Raw genomic sequence first — 13,057 nt, 5'->3', positions numbered from 1 at the left:
CAAGCACACAAGGGCTAAATGAATATGTAAATAAATTGTAGATAATGGGAAGGTTTCCCACTGCCAGGGATAGAAGTTATAAATAAGCAGGGAAGGCTAGAATAAGCTCTGTAGTGCGGAATTAGCATTGGAAACATCAGTTCAAACTCACATTTAGTTTATTATTTAGACAGATAGATAAATACAGAAATAATTATAAATATGTGTGTATATGGTTAGTATACATGTTTATATTTCCCTGCTCTGTCCTTAGAGAGGGCATAGAAGCAGTAAAACTCCAGCAGCAACAACCATACCCAGCACCTAGATCTTGGTTTCCAGATGTCATTTTCCAACAAAAGAACCAAACCTCCTTGGAGAAATGTCTGATTTCAGTCCTGGGTCAGGGAAAATCCAAGGTGAGCCTGGGGCATTTGTGATGCCAGAATGAAAGGAAATGCATTTTTTTTTTTTTAAAGAGGAAGCATGTCAAAAGGACATAGGAGCCAACTTGAAAGAGCTTGAAATGGCCAGAGGTGGAATGATTTGAGGGGGAAAAAAAAAAAAAGCCACATTGGAATTGAATTATAACTTGAAAAACAAAACAAAAACCTGATTCCGTTCTAATATAAATAACTGATTGAATAAATAAATAAATAAATAAATAAATAAATAAATAAATAAGGGAGAAGTGGCAAATCTTTCTTAAAGGATTCCAAATAATATATGTAGACGCCACTTCCCTCTCCTGGGGTGGCGGGGGGCGATGCGGATGGTTGGTGGTGGAGCTTGATTCCTTCTGCGCAGGCTAGACTTAGCAGCTCTCTCCTAATGAATTGCCATGACTTGCAAGTTTCTTGTGAAACTGAAACACTCTAAGGTTATTTCAGGAACATGACAATTCATTAGAAGAGGGGAAAAGTTGTCTCTGCATCATGGAGAATCCTGACAGACGGCACCTCAACCGTGTGAGCAGTCTTGACCTCACTAGTGATGTGCATTTTTTTTTTTAAAGCCAAAATTTCAGCAACTTTTATTGACTACCTTTTAAAAGCCCTATGCTGCTGTTTTACAAGGCGTAACAGACCAGCTCACTTGGTCAAAGCATTCTACATCATTAGTTTGAACTAACTTGTACTGAGACAGCTACAGCAACAAAGAAGTTAAGGCAAATTGGAATTCATAGAAAAGGAGAAGACACTTCACACTACACTGAAAGAAAAATGGAAAAGCTAAGAAGAGAGACGCGGAGGGCAACACTGAATACAGCGACACTCACACTCGCAAGCACGGAACACCATGGGGGAAGTTGGACTACTTCAATGTCAGAGCCCATTGCATACAGCAGAAGAAAACGCAAATTAAACACAAAATGGACAAAACCCACAAAAATCCGGTCATGTACTTGGATAAGTCTTCATGGTCTTTGTGCATACCCAGAAAATTGAAGTTTTCTTTTTCTTTTCTTTTTTTCTTACTTTTTTTTTTTTGCATCGTAACATTTGATAAAAATCTTTTGTTTTTGTTTTTTGTTTTTTGTTTTTTGTTTTTTTCACTAAGATAAACCTGTTCGGGGGAACAGCTACTAGATGAATTTAAGGGTTTTATGCACCTTATAGAACTTAGAGCAAAAATAGTTTTAGTTGATTTCATTATAGATAATGTTTTCAAGAACCTGTGCAAAACTGTCAGTAATTTCCTAAAGCACAATTGATCAGAAAAATCCATGATTGTTCAGCCTTCACACCCTTCTTCATGTAAGAACGCCCTTCTGTACATCTCACAGTTACTTATTAGGTTGAAAGGTATATGGTGAATGGTCATTAGACGTCTCGACGGCCACCTGCTGCTGACCACTCGCTTCCTCAACGGGAACCGTCATGGTCTGCACATGCGTATACTGCGGCAAATAAGCTCCTTGCATAGCTGATGTCGCAGGCATGTATGTTCCGGTGCTGCCTAGTGACAGATGACTCATCTGCTGGGCCAGAGGGCTGATCATAGATGCCAGCCGCAGTGACACGGTGTGCTCCATCGAGGGAGTTCACATGGCCCCGGGGTGCTGTAGGATATACGGTTGAGGTTGCATCCAAGAAGGACTTTGCACCCGGTAGGCAGATACAGGAGATGCAATATAGGGCGTAAGAGAAGTTTGAGTGATCATTCGGTTTGTAGCAATACTGTATGGTGAAGGATAAAATCTGTTTTGTATAGCAGGTGTGGTTGGGTCATAAGTAAATGTCATTCCAGCAAGTCTCACCTCTCCTTCTCTATGCCACGGTCTTCCATTAGTGATGTATTTGTTTGGGTTCTGCCTCTTCTTCTGTCCTCCGCCCGCAAACTTACACAATAAAGGTTCTGTAGGAGCAGGAACTCCAGGTGGTGTCTTAATGAGTTTTCCATTAAAATGACCAATCACGGCTTCACACTTATCTGTTGATTCCATCCTAGCAAAGCCAACACCACGACTTGTACCACTGGAATCACGTAGTATCCTTGTAGAAATAACTTGTCCAAATGGTTAGAGCATATTTTCAAGTTCTTGCTCATCCATGGACAGTGGCAAATTAGAAATATATAGGTTAGTAGGATCTTGTTCCTGTTGCTTTGCCATTTAAGCTTGAACCCCACTAGCCTTCAGGGCAGACACAGGTTTCTGGGCTGCTGCAGGACTGTTGAAGTCGACAAAACCATAACCTTTGCATTTGTTTGTTGTCTTATCCAAAATTGCCTTCGTGGAGACTGTTTTCCCATATGGCTGACACAGCTTCACCAGGTCCTGGTCTGTGGTGTTGGGAGGCAGTCCCCGGATATAGAGGTTCGTTGTGATATGCAATTTTGACATCATGTCCTCCCCCTGACCATGTAATGCAATGAATGGGGCATGTCACCTCTGAAGAATTCTTCCCCAAATCATGAGAAAACATCAGACAAATTGAAACTGAGGGTCATTCCACAAAATATCTGACTAGTACCCCTCAAAAGTGTCAAGGTCATAAAAAACAAGAAAGGCTAACAAACTTTCATAGATGAGAGGAGACTAGGGAACAGGATGATTAAACATGGTGTGGTGCCCTGGATTGGGTCTTGGGACAGAAAAAGGACATCAGTGGAAAAAAAGGTGAAACTGGAATGAAGTCTGTAGTTTATTTTTTTTTAAAGATTTTATTTATTTATTTGACAGAGAGAGAGATAGTGAGAGAGGGAACACAAGCAGGGGGATAGTGAGAGAGGGAACACAAGCAGGGGGAGTAGGAGAGGGAGAAGCAGGCTTCCCGCTGAGCAGGGAGCCCGATGAGGGGCTCGATCCCAGGATCGCGGGATCATGACCCGAGCCGAAGGCAGACGCTTAATGATTGAGCCACCCAGGCGCCCAGAAGTCTGTAGTTTAATTCATAGTAATATATTAAGCTTAATTTCCTAGTTTGATCAAATGTTCCGTGGATACGTAAACTGTTAAGATTAGGGGAAGCTGGGTGAAAGGCATATGGGAACTCTCTATACTAACTTTGGAACTTCTGTATAACTCAAATATTAATCCAAAATAAAAACTAAAAAACAACAACAACAAAAAAGTGGAAAGGAAAAGAAAGAACATGGCTTCCCATTGCTTGTGCAACGCTTGTCTTGAAAAACTCATCTTGGAAGTTTTTCAAAATGACATGCCTGGGCTCCACCTGGAAGATCCTGATTCAATAGGACTGTCAGTGAGCCAGGGAAGCTCGGAATTGTGAAGTGCCACAGGACATTCTCAGACACCACAGGTGTTGCAAAACCACTTGTCTGCAGGACAGAGCTGGCCGGTGTCACGGCCCCCACAGAGACTTGAAAACTTTTTATAGTAAACAATTGCTCAGAGACCATAGCCAGAAATGTTCTTTACAATTACAGTTAAGAACAGACTTAATTAATAAGACAGACATGATTCTGAGTTGAAGGAATATGATTGGTAAATTGAACAATTTTTCACTCAAAGAATTGTGTGGAATCTGTGTATTCTATTTTTAAATACAGTATATTGTAAGTGTGCCACTTAACAACCCTAAACCCAAAAGCTTATTAAATATTTATGGACCCAGGAATTACTTCCACATCTTCATTTTGCATTCCATTCACTTTGAAGTGAAAATTTACACATATTTCCAGCAGGATTTTCAAATGGCTATCCTGCATTCACAAGCTTTGGGTGAAACTGAAACACTCTAAAGTGATTTCGATAAACAGAAACAACAACAACAACAACAAAACCCCAAACCAACTTGGTAAGATGTAGGGGAAAGTTAAAAAAAAAACAAACTGATTAAAAGAAGTTTCAAACAAGATTAAAATCGGAGAGGTCATGTAAGTTCAATCTCAAGTGGATGTACGTGTCTGTGTGTACATGTCTGTGAAGCCTCTTACAGAGGTCCACGAGTACCTGGAGATTCATGAAGAAGTGTCAGGGGTTCCTTGGACTCTTTGGAGGAAAGAATATATGTATGTAAATTTTCCTGGGGATTCTCTCTCCCTCTTTTTAAAAGATTTATTATTTATTTGTCAGAGAGAGAGAGAGAGAAAGAGAGAGCACAAGCAGGGGGGGCAGCAGGGAGAGGGAGAAGCAGGCTCCCTGCTGAGCAAAAGGAGCCCGATGTGGGGCTCCATCCCAGGACCCTGGGATCATGACCTGAGCCGATGGCAGATGCTTAACAGACTGAGCCACCCAGGTGTTCCCCAAAAAATAAAATCTTAAAAAAAAATAAAACAGTCTTCCTTTAGTGGCCTCGTCTGGCTACTGTTACTTGTCCTGCAGGACTTAGCCTTACTATCATCTTTTTTTTTTTTAAGATTTTATTTATTTATTTGAAAGAGAGAAAGAGAGAGAGAGAATGAGTGTGGGGAGGGGCAGAGGGAGAAGCAGACTTCCAGCTGAGCAGGGAGCCCTACTCAGGGCTTAATCCCAGGACCCTGGTATCATGACCTGACCTGAAGGCAGACGCTTAACCAACTGAGCCACCCAGGTGTCCCTTCTTGGGGATTCTCAATGAGGACAATGAGCCAAAGATAATAAAGAAATATTGACTGTGGGGATAGTCTTTTGAGAAATAAAAGCATACTTTTGTATTAACTAAATTACACTTTTAAATCAAATAGCAAAAAAAAAAAAAAAAAATAGATGCACTGTGATCTGATCTCATAACAAGAGCTATTATTAGATCTAATATAACTGTAGATATTTATTTTTCCCAACAGAGAGTTGAGAAAAGTCTTACAATGCAATGAACATTCCCCGAAAGCATGACCAAGATGGAAGCCTCGGTCTAAGGGAAGGTCATTCATTCGTCAAATGTTTATAAAGTTTTACTATGGGCCAGGCACAGTTCTAGGGTTTTGGAATATGTTAGTTGAAAAACAGATAAACACCTGTCTCTCACAGGATTTACTTTCAAGTAGGGAAGACAGACCGCAAAGAATAAACAAAGTAAGTAAATCACATAGTATGTTAGAGGGTGATATAAACACTATGGAAAAAAAGAAAAACACTGAACAGGATAAGGGGGGGTTGAAACTGCTAACCGAGGGTGGGGAACAGTGGTCCATTAAATAGAGTGAGAGGGAAGCTCTCATCAAAGAGGTGAGACTTGAACAAAGATTTGAAGGAGGTGAGGGAATTAGCCAAATGGATCCCAGAGAAGAGCTTTCTGAGCAGAGGGAGCGGTTAGAGCAAAGGCCACGTTTGAAGAGGTACAAGGAGGCTCCTGGCAGGAATGGAATGAGCAGCCAGAGAGGAGGGAAGGACAGGGAGAGAGGAAGTGGGGGCTTTGCAGCCACAGTAAGGAGGTGGGTTTTCTCTCTGTATGAGATGGGACTCATTACAGGTATTTTTCCCTCTTTTTTATTTTTTTTGTTATTTTTTTTTGTTTTTACAGATTTATAAGTATGAACCTTAATGTACATACCTTCATCAGAAGTTGACAGATCGAGGCAACAGAAAATATGGAAGGCTAGAGGGCATTTGCTAAGCCAAATTAATGTATTAGCCAGCTCTGAAAGTAGTGAATGCATTTGCTTTTCAAACACACAGGAAACAGTTACAATGTCCATGTATTAGACCACAAATAGAATCTTCATATGCTCAAGAAAGAAGAAACCATACATAACACATTATCTCACAACAGTGCAAAAAAAAAGCAGGCATTAACAAGAATAGACTATTTAAAAAAATATATATGCATTTAGAAATTGAAAAGCACTCTTTCTAACAACTCTTGGTTTAACAAGGGTATCAAACCCAATTACAAACTAGGCAAAAATTAATGACAAGAAAAACATGGCATATTGAAACCTATGTGACCTAGTCAATATGCTACCCAGAAATAGTAAACTGAACTCAAATCCTCTTATGATCATTTATATTGAGGTTATTGATTGGGAAGTAGTGGACCCTGAAAACCGGGGTAGGAGCACGCAGGTGGATCTAATATAACTGAAGAAATTGAAGCTTCAAATTCTGCTTACTTTGCCAGTAGAAGGAGCTTTTCCTCTCTAATTGAGGAAGTGGGTCTCCCTTAGCCTGAAGAACTTGCAGTGTGGCCTCCCCCGAGGCAATTGTCTTGCAGGGGAACGTTGAGAACTACAGGGCTTTATGCAGAGGAATAGCAGAGTTTACGTTTCAGATTAATTACTCTGGCTGTTGCGCGGCAAAAGACTCTCGATGGCAACAGGGGATGCCAGGAGACTGTTTAGGAGGCCATTATAGTAATTCAGATGAGAGGAAAACAGGGACGGGGCCATTCTGGAAGCAGCGCATGTAGAGGGAAGTGGTCAGGGTCTTGATATACTCTGAGGATAAAGCCAGCACAATCTTCTGACTGGTTGTATAGGGGATATAGGGGAAAGAAGAGCCAAGGATGACTCCAGGGTTTTTGGCCTGAGCAAATAGAAGGATGGAGTTGCCCTCAAAGAGTTGGAGAAGACTGCAGGTGGAGAAGATTTGGGGAGAAGGTAAGGAGTTCAGTTTTGGATCTGTTAAATTTGAGAGGCTAGAGACATCCTAGTGAAGATATGGAAGAGGCAGTTGGGCTATATGAGTCTAGGATTTGGGAGAGAGGTTTGCACTGGAGGTCTACATTTGAGAACCATCAGCATATAAATGCTAAGGTAGTCATGGGATTTGGTGAGGTCACTAAGGGATTGAGGGTAGATGGGGAAGAGAAGAGGCCAAGGACTGAGCCTGGGACTCTCCAACACTAAGTCTTCAAGGAGAAGTAGCAGAACCAATCAAGGAGACTAGGAAGGAGGGACCGGTGGGGAAGAAGGAAAACTGGGAATGTAGCATCCTGGAAACCAGTATAAAGAAACTGTGCTAAGGAGGAGTGAATGATCTACCTTGTCACGTGCTGAGCTGACAGACAAGTAGGATGATCAATGAGAACTGACCATTGGATTTACTAACATGGAAATTACTGATGACATTGTCAAGAACAGTCTCAGTGGAGGAGTGAGGGCAAAAACCTGATGGAGTGCATTCCAGGCAGAATGGAGGGAAGAAATTAGAGACAAGCCAGGCAATTTGCTGCCAGGGGGAGCAAGAGAAAGGAGTTAGTAGGGAAAGCAGAGTCAAAATAAGTGCTTGCTTCTTTTTAAGGTGGGAGAAATAATAGTATGTTTGAATCCTGATAGAAATGATCCAACAGACAGCGAGAAATGAATGGTGTAGGACACAGAGGGGAGACATGGTGGACTGACATTTTGGTCAGGCAAGAGGGACAGGATCTAGTAGACACCGAGAAGGGCTGACACTTAGAATGGAAATTTCATCTCTGGAAGAGGTGGGGAAGCAGAGAATGTGGGTAGATATTTTGGTACAAGCCTGTTGGAATTTTCTTCTAGTTGCTTCTATTTTCTCAGTGAAGTGAAAATTAAGGTCCCGAGCTGAGAGCAAGGAGAGTCCAAAAAATTTATGAAGATATAAACACGTCAAAGAGACTCCTTAATTTTGAGCTCCTTCTACTAAGTGGTATTTATTTGCCAGAGTCTCCCTTGAACGGAATCAACAGAGGACAGGTGCCCTGATAATGTGTACAAGGATCAGCGGCCATGGACGACTCGCGTCTAGCTGTTTGATGTATAACTCAAAGTGATAGTCTTCCAGAACTCGTATATGTGGATGAAAATTGCAGGGCTTTTATCCCTTGGAAAATGTTCTAAAGGAGGGTAACCTATGGCAACTGCTCCAACTGCTCTCAGATGACTCACCTGAGAACTCAGAAGTAGAATCCCGTGGAAATAGCGCAGACAGATTCATCTTGACCCCAGAGGTCTCGTTCCACCCAAGGTTTAAAGTGTTTTTCCTCTTCTGCGCCCTGTGAGTTTCCTGAAGCAGCTATTCATGTTTAGCCCCGTGTCTCTTCCCATTTAGCTGTCAGGTCCCTTTAGGTATGCAAAGCCACCCAGACTTCGCTGCCTTTAAAATCTGATGGTTTCTCCCTGGCTTCTGTCCCACGAGCTGCCTCACAGCGGTGAACCTTGGTGCTCACCTTAACTGGACGAGCTGCCTTTAAGCAGGGGGCCTCCGGAGACAGCCACAGCACTTTCAAACAGAGAAATGACTCAGGAAATCGACTTCAGCCATTTAATGGTTCATTCGTCTATTTAGAACTTTGGAATTTACGAGTCCCCTCACTTACAAAGGCGTTTTGAGAAAAGCGGGGAATATTAAGGAATCGTTTTAGAAGAAGAATAAGAAAGAAAATGGTAGCCCTGCAATTTTTATTTCTGTCTTGGATAGTTCACCTACAGAGAAAATGAATTTATCTTGTTAGTACTATTTTGTGTGTGTGCATGTGCCTGTGTGAGTAGGTGTTTGAAAAATCTGGGCAGATCACTTGACCTTTACTCATCCTTGTATAATGGGCAATTCTACATTATCTTAAGTCACCAACACGGGGTCTCCACTCTCTAACCGGTCTAACGGGTATGAATCAACACTTTTTACCACCATTCAAGGTTAAGTCTCTTCACCGCCCCCCACCGCCCACAACTGGGGACCTACTGTTGAAGGTCAGGCTTCTGCTCCCCCCACTCTTTCCCCAGGCTGATCCTCCCTCCAGGGTGGAGGAAGTAGAGGAGCCCCTGTATTTTAGAGCATGGATCCCAACAGCTGATTGTGATACATGAGGAAAATTCTGAGGGAGTTGTTAAACTGTTGGTAGCTTGAAATCAGTCATGGTGGGAGTCTCTACACCACAGAAATTGGCAAATGCTATAAATCAGGCCTCTACCCCCTCTAGGGAGCTGTTTTACTAACACTCTACTGGGTTAGGGAGTGGGGAATTTGCCCTGGCCTTCGGTGCTTTGAGCTCTGTAGACTTGTCAGATGGTTCCCTTCTGCTCCCATGATCTGTGAGTTCCTCGGAGACTCCCGTCATCATCGGGGGCCTCTAACATGACAGGCAGCGCATGCTTCACTTTGGCAGGCCACCCACAATCCTCAATCAGCTTCTGGTTTTAGATGATCACCCCACGGACTCCTGTTGTTGGGAGTCCCTTTGTGCTCTGGGCAGGATCCTTTCTGACATTATATTGGTTTTTTTATTGCAACATTAAAAATTACCAGAAACTTAGTGGTTTAAAACAACACACATTTATTATCGCAGTTTCCATAGGTCAGGAGTCCGGGTCCCCTGCTCAGGTCTCATAAGGCTGCAGGTAAGGGGTTAGACGGGCTGTGTTCCTTTCTAGAACTTGGGGTCCTCTTCCAAGCTCATGTGATTTTTGGCAAAATTCAGTCCCTAGTGGGTGTAAGACTGAGGTCCCTGGTTCCTTGCTGGCTATCAGCTTCTTTTAGCTCCTAGAGGCTCCTTGCAGTTTTTGGTCATATGTTCCTCTCACAGGTCCTTTGACTCTCTATCCAGTTTGCAAAGAGAGTCTTATGTGATGTGACGTAACAATGGGAGTGACCATCTCATCATCTTTGTCTAATCTAGGGAGAGACATTCGAACGCTTTTCCACACAGAGTAACATCATCAAGGGAATGACATCCAATCACCTTTGCCATATTCTGTCAGTGAGAAGCAAATCACAGGTTGTGCCCACATTCCATGGGAGGTGGTTGTAGAGGATTGGGACTCATTGCAGGCGACCGTAGGTAGTGTCTGCCATACCGCTGTGGGTTCTCCAACTGGCCCCTGAGTTCCACGGACTTCTGACCCGCTGGCAGAGGGGAGCACAGTTCCCTCTCAACACAGACTCAGCTTTTTCTCTTTACTTGCCACTGAAGCAGGCTGCTGGCTTCTCCTTCCTTCAGGATTTCCCAGGCAGGAGTTACAGACATTTCTACGGTGTTCCACTGGAGGGACGATGTGTGAACCCCTCTGATGGTCACTTTGAAGCCCATCGCCTTTGGACTTGAAGTATTTTAAGCCAAACACAGACATCATAACAATGCCCATTAGTTGGGTTATATATGGTTATGTTTCCCACTAAATATCAGTTCTCTTGGAGCCAGCAAGCACATATTTGAAAACAAAACACTTGAGGGAATGATACTACATTAATCTCCGACCAGAGCTTGATGTTTCAGTGGACCAAGGGGGAACATACATTTTGGTGTTTTGCTTCATTCTTTTTATATTTCTGAAATAAACTGGGCAGATTGCAGGCTGCTGGTCATCACGAAGCTGCCCCAAACCATCAGAAGCTCTTCATCTTTTCTCAGGGGCATTAGCAGAAGACTGAGGTCTTCTATGTGGCATTAGTTGGAGCACAATGCCATCCTTCAAGTAGAGGCATGCTCTTCTTTTCGTGGCTTTACATTCCCAGGCTCGTTCTAAAGGACCAAATTTGTCTCTCTCTCTCTTCCCCACATTTCCTCCCTTCCCTCCCTGCCTCTCACCTCTATTCTCCTCCCTTGCTGTCTTCTCTCTTCTGTTTCCTGCATTATTTTTATCTTTTTAATAAGATAATTGATTGCTTGGTTCTTTGTATTAAACAAGACTGAGATACTTCTACAAAGAAAGTTAGCTAAATTTCTATTATTCCAGGTCATAAGAAAGAGCTTCTAGGTATAGCAACTTCTACTGTTTCTGCTTCATGTTGCACATGTTCTAAATCTGTAGGTTATCCTTGGCCAATAACGTTGTGTCTGGATAGCTCCACCCCTCTGCTGAGACTTTTCTTGGTGCTCTTGTGTCCTTTTACCAGGGGTCATGGCTCATTAGTTCCTCTGGGCAGGCACTTAAATACTCAGGTTGCCTTTGGACATTTATTTTTTTCTTTTATTCAACCATTAAGTATTTACTGATCACTTCTTGTCAAGGGGAAGAAGATACACATATAAATGGGGAAATGCATCATCTAACTCCAGTGAGATACTTCATAATGGCACTTTAATAGTAATTCTTGAACATTTCTCTAGAGCTCCTTCCCCACAAAATGAAGCATCTGGAGAATGGCATGTTAATTCCACTCCAAAAAGCCATTAGTGGAAACTACAAACTTAGCGGCTAGAATTAACTTTATCTTTCCTTCCTTCCTTCCTTCCTTCCTTCCTTCCTTCCTTCCTTCCTTCCTTCCCTCTTTCCTTCCTTCTCTCCTTTCCTTTCTTTTAAAAAGATCTGGACTGGGATCTCAACTGACAGCTCAATTAAGCAAGGCAAGCAAAGATTTCCCAGCTGTTGCCAACTCAAAAGGAATTATATCAATAAGGAAAAAGCAGTCATCATAACCAGAAAGCAGCAAAGATCTTGGACCTAGGAAGCATTGATCAGCACAATAACAGGGATGGACAAGGAGTCAAGAATTTGTCTACATTGAATATCTTTGTACAGAATATCTCTACATTGTGCCTTTAGAAAAAAATGGAAAGAAAATATCTGGCTCACAGAGAACTTATATTGAGTAATGAAGTATAACCCCTGCAACGTGCTCAGCACAGAGCAGGTGCTCAGTAGATACTTGTTTGCTGAAGTAATGTTTGATTTGAATTGCCTCTGAGATGCCTTCATCTGACTGAACAGTATTTATGGACCTCTTGAGCATAGTCCTGCATCAGCTTTCTCAGAGCAGTGTCTCCATATGGGCAAACCTTCTAATGCCCAGTAAAATAAAAGATGACATAAATATTCAGTAACTTGAAGATTTAAGTAAATGTTCAGTGTCCTACCTCTAAACATGTCTGAGGCTGATCTTGGTTTGCTCCTTGGAGAAGAACCAAATGCTTTAGCTAATGGTGGAATATTCTCTCTCTCTGCTTGTATAGACCTGGCCCAAATTAAAAATAAATGTTTAGTTAAGATGATCTCCAGCTTAACCTTTCTGAAGTCACAGGAAACTGGCTTAAGTATAGCTGTCCATGGCTATGGGTTGTAATACCTTGATGTAGGTGGAGCAGTGTTCCCAAGGCAAATTCTTCCTCATTTACTAGCTGGTTGTGTTAATACCCTTTGGTATTTACCCCAGTCTTCAACAAGTCAAAATCTGTGGGGTAATATATACAGTGGATAATTTTTCTCTTAAACCAACATAACACACTGAGATGCTTGTAACTGATGAGTGAGTTAGGCTCAGCATTCAGCACTATGATTAATCACATCAATTTGTAAAAAGCACATAAAGGTAGTCATTGGGATAGACTGACGACTGTGCATACAGAATGGGCCTGTTCCCTCCTATTTTCCTGGATTCATCCAGCTCAAAAGCTTTCGGGTTATGGATAGGTAAGTTGCATTTATCAAGATCCAGTGGAAGAAGTATGATTTGGTATTTAAATCTCATCTCTTCTCTAATATTGGGCAAACATCATCCCTTCTCTGAGATTTAATTTCTTTATCTGTAACAGTGCAACATCAGGGGCCGAGTAGGATTTTTCATGTTGTCCCAGAATCATCAAAGACTCAAAGCTGAGATTGTACCCCAAATTCTAAGCCCTGAGAACCACAGCCACTGGGACCTGCTGTTGCATGGCTTACTGAGGAGTTGCATGGCTTACTGAGATTATTCCAGCCGACCTGGTGTTACTACTCCATTATCTCTTATCCCTGCTGATATAAAACAAAACAAAACAAAACAAAACAAAACAAAAACCAAAAACCAAAAAAC

The 13,057-nt window shown here is 42.1% G+C and overlaps 1 pseudogene; it reads right to left on the bottom strand.

Moving 5' to 3' along the window:
• Positions 1 to 1,045: 1,045 nt before the first annotated feature.
• LOC118540055 (RNA-binding motif, single-stranded-interacting protein 1 pseudogene) lies at positions 1,046 to 2,824 on the bottom strand (annotated as a pseudogene).
• Between the last annotated feature and the right edge of the window lie 10,233 nt (positions 2,825 to 13,057).

The sequence above is a fragment of the Halichoerus grypus genome, chromosome 9, assembly GCF_964656455.1.
Source record: "Halichoerus grypus chromosome 9, mHalGry1.hap1.1, whole genome shotgun sequence".
Lineage (NCBI taxonomy): Eukaryota > Metazoa > Chordata > Mammalia > Carnivora > Phocidae > Halichoerus > Halichoerus grypus.
The sequence above is the reverse complement of the archived record's forward strand: the minus strand, read 5'-3'. Positions and strand labels throughout refer to the sequence as shown.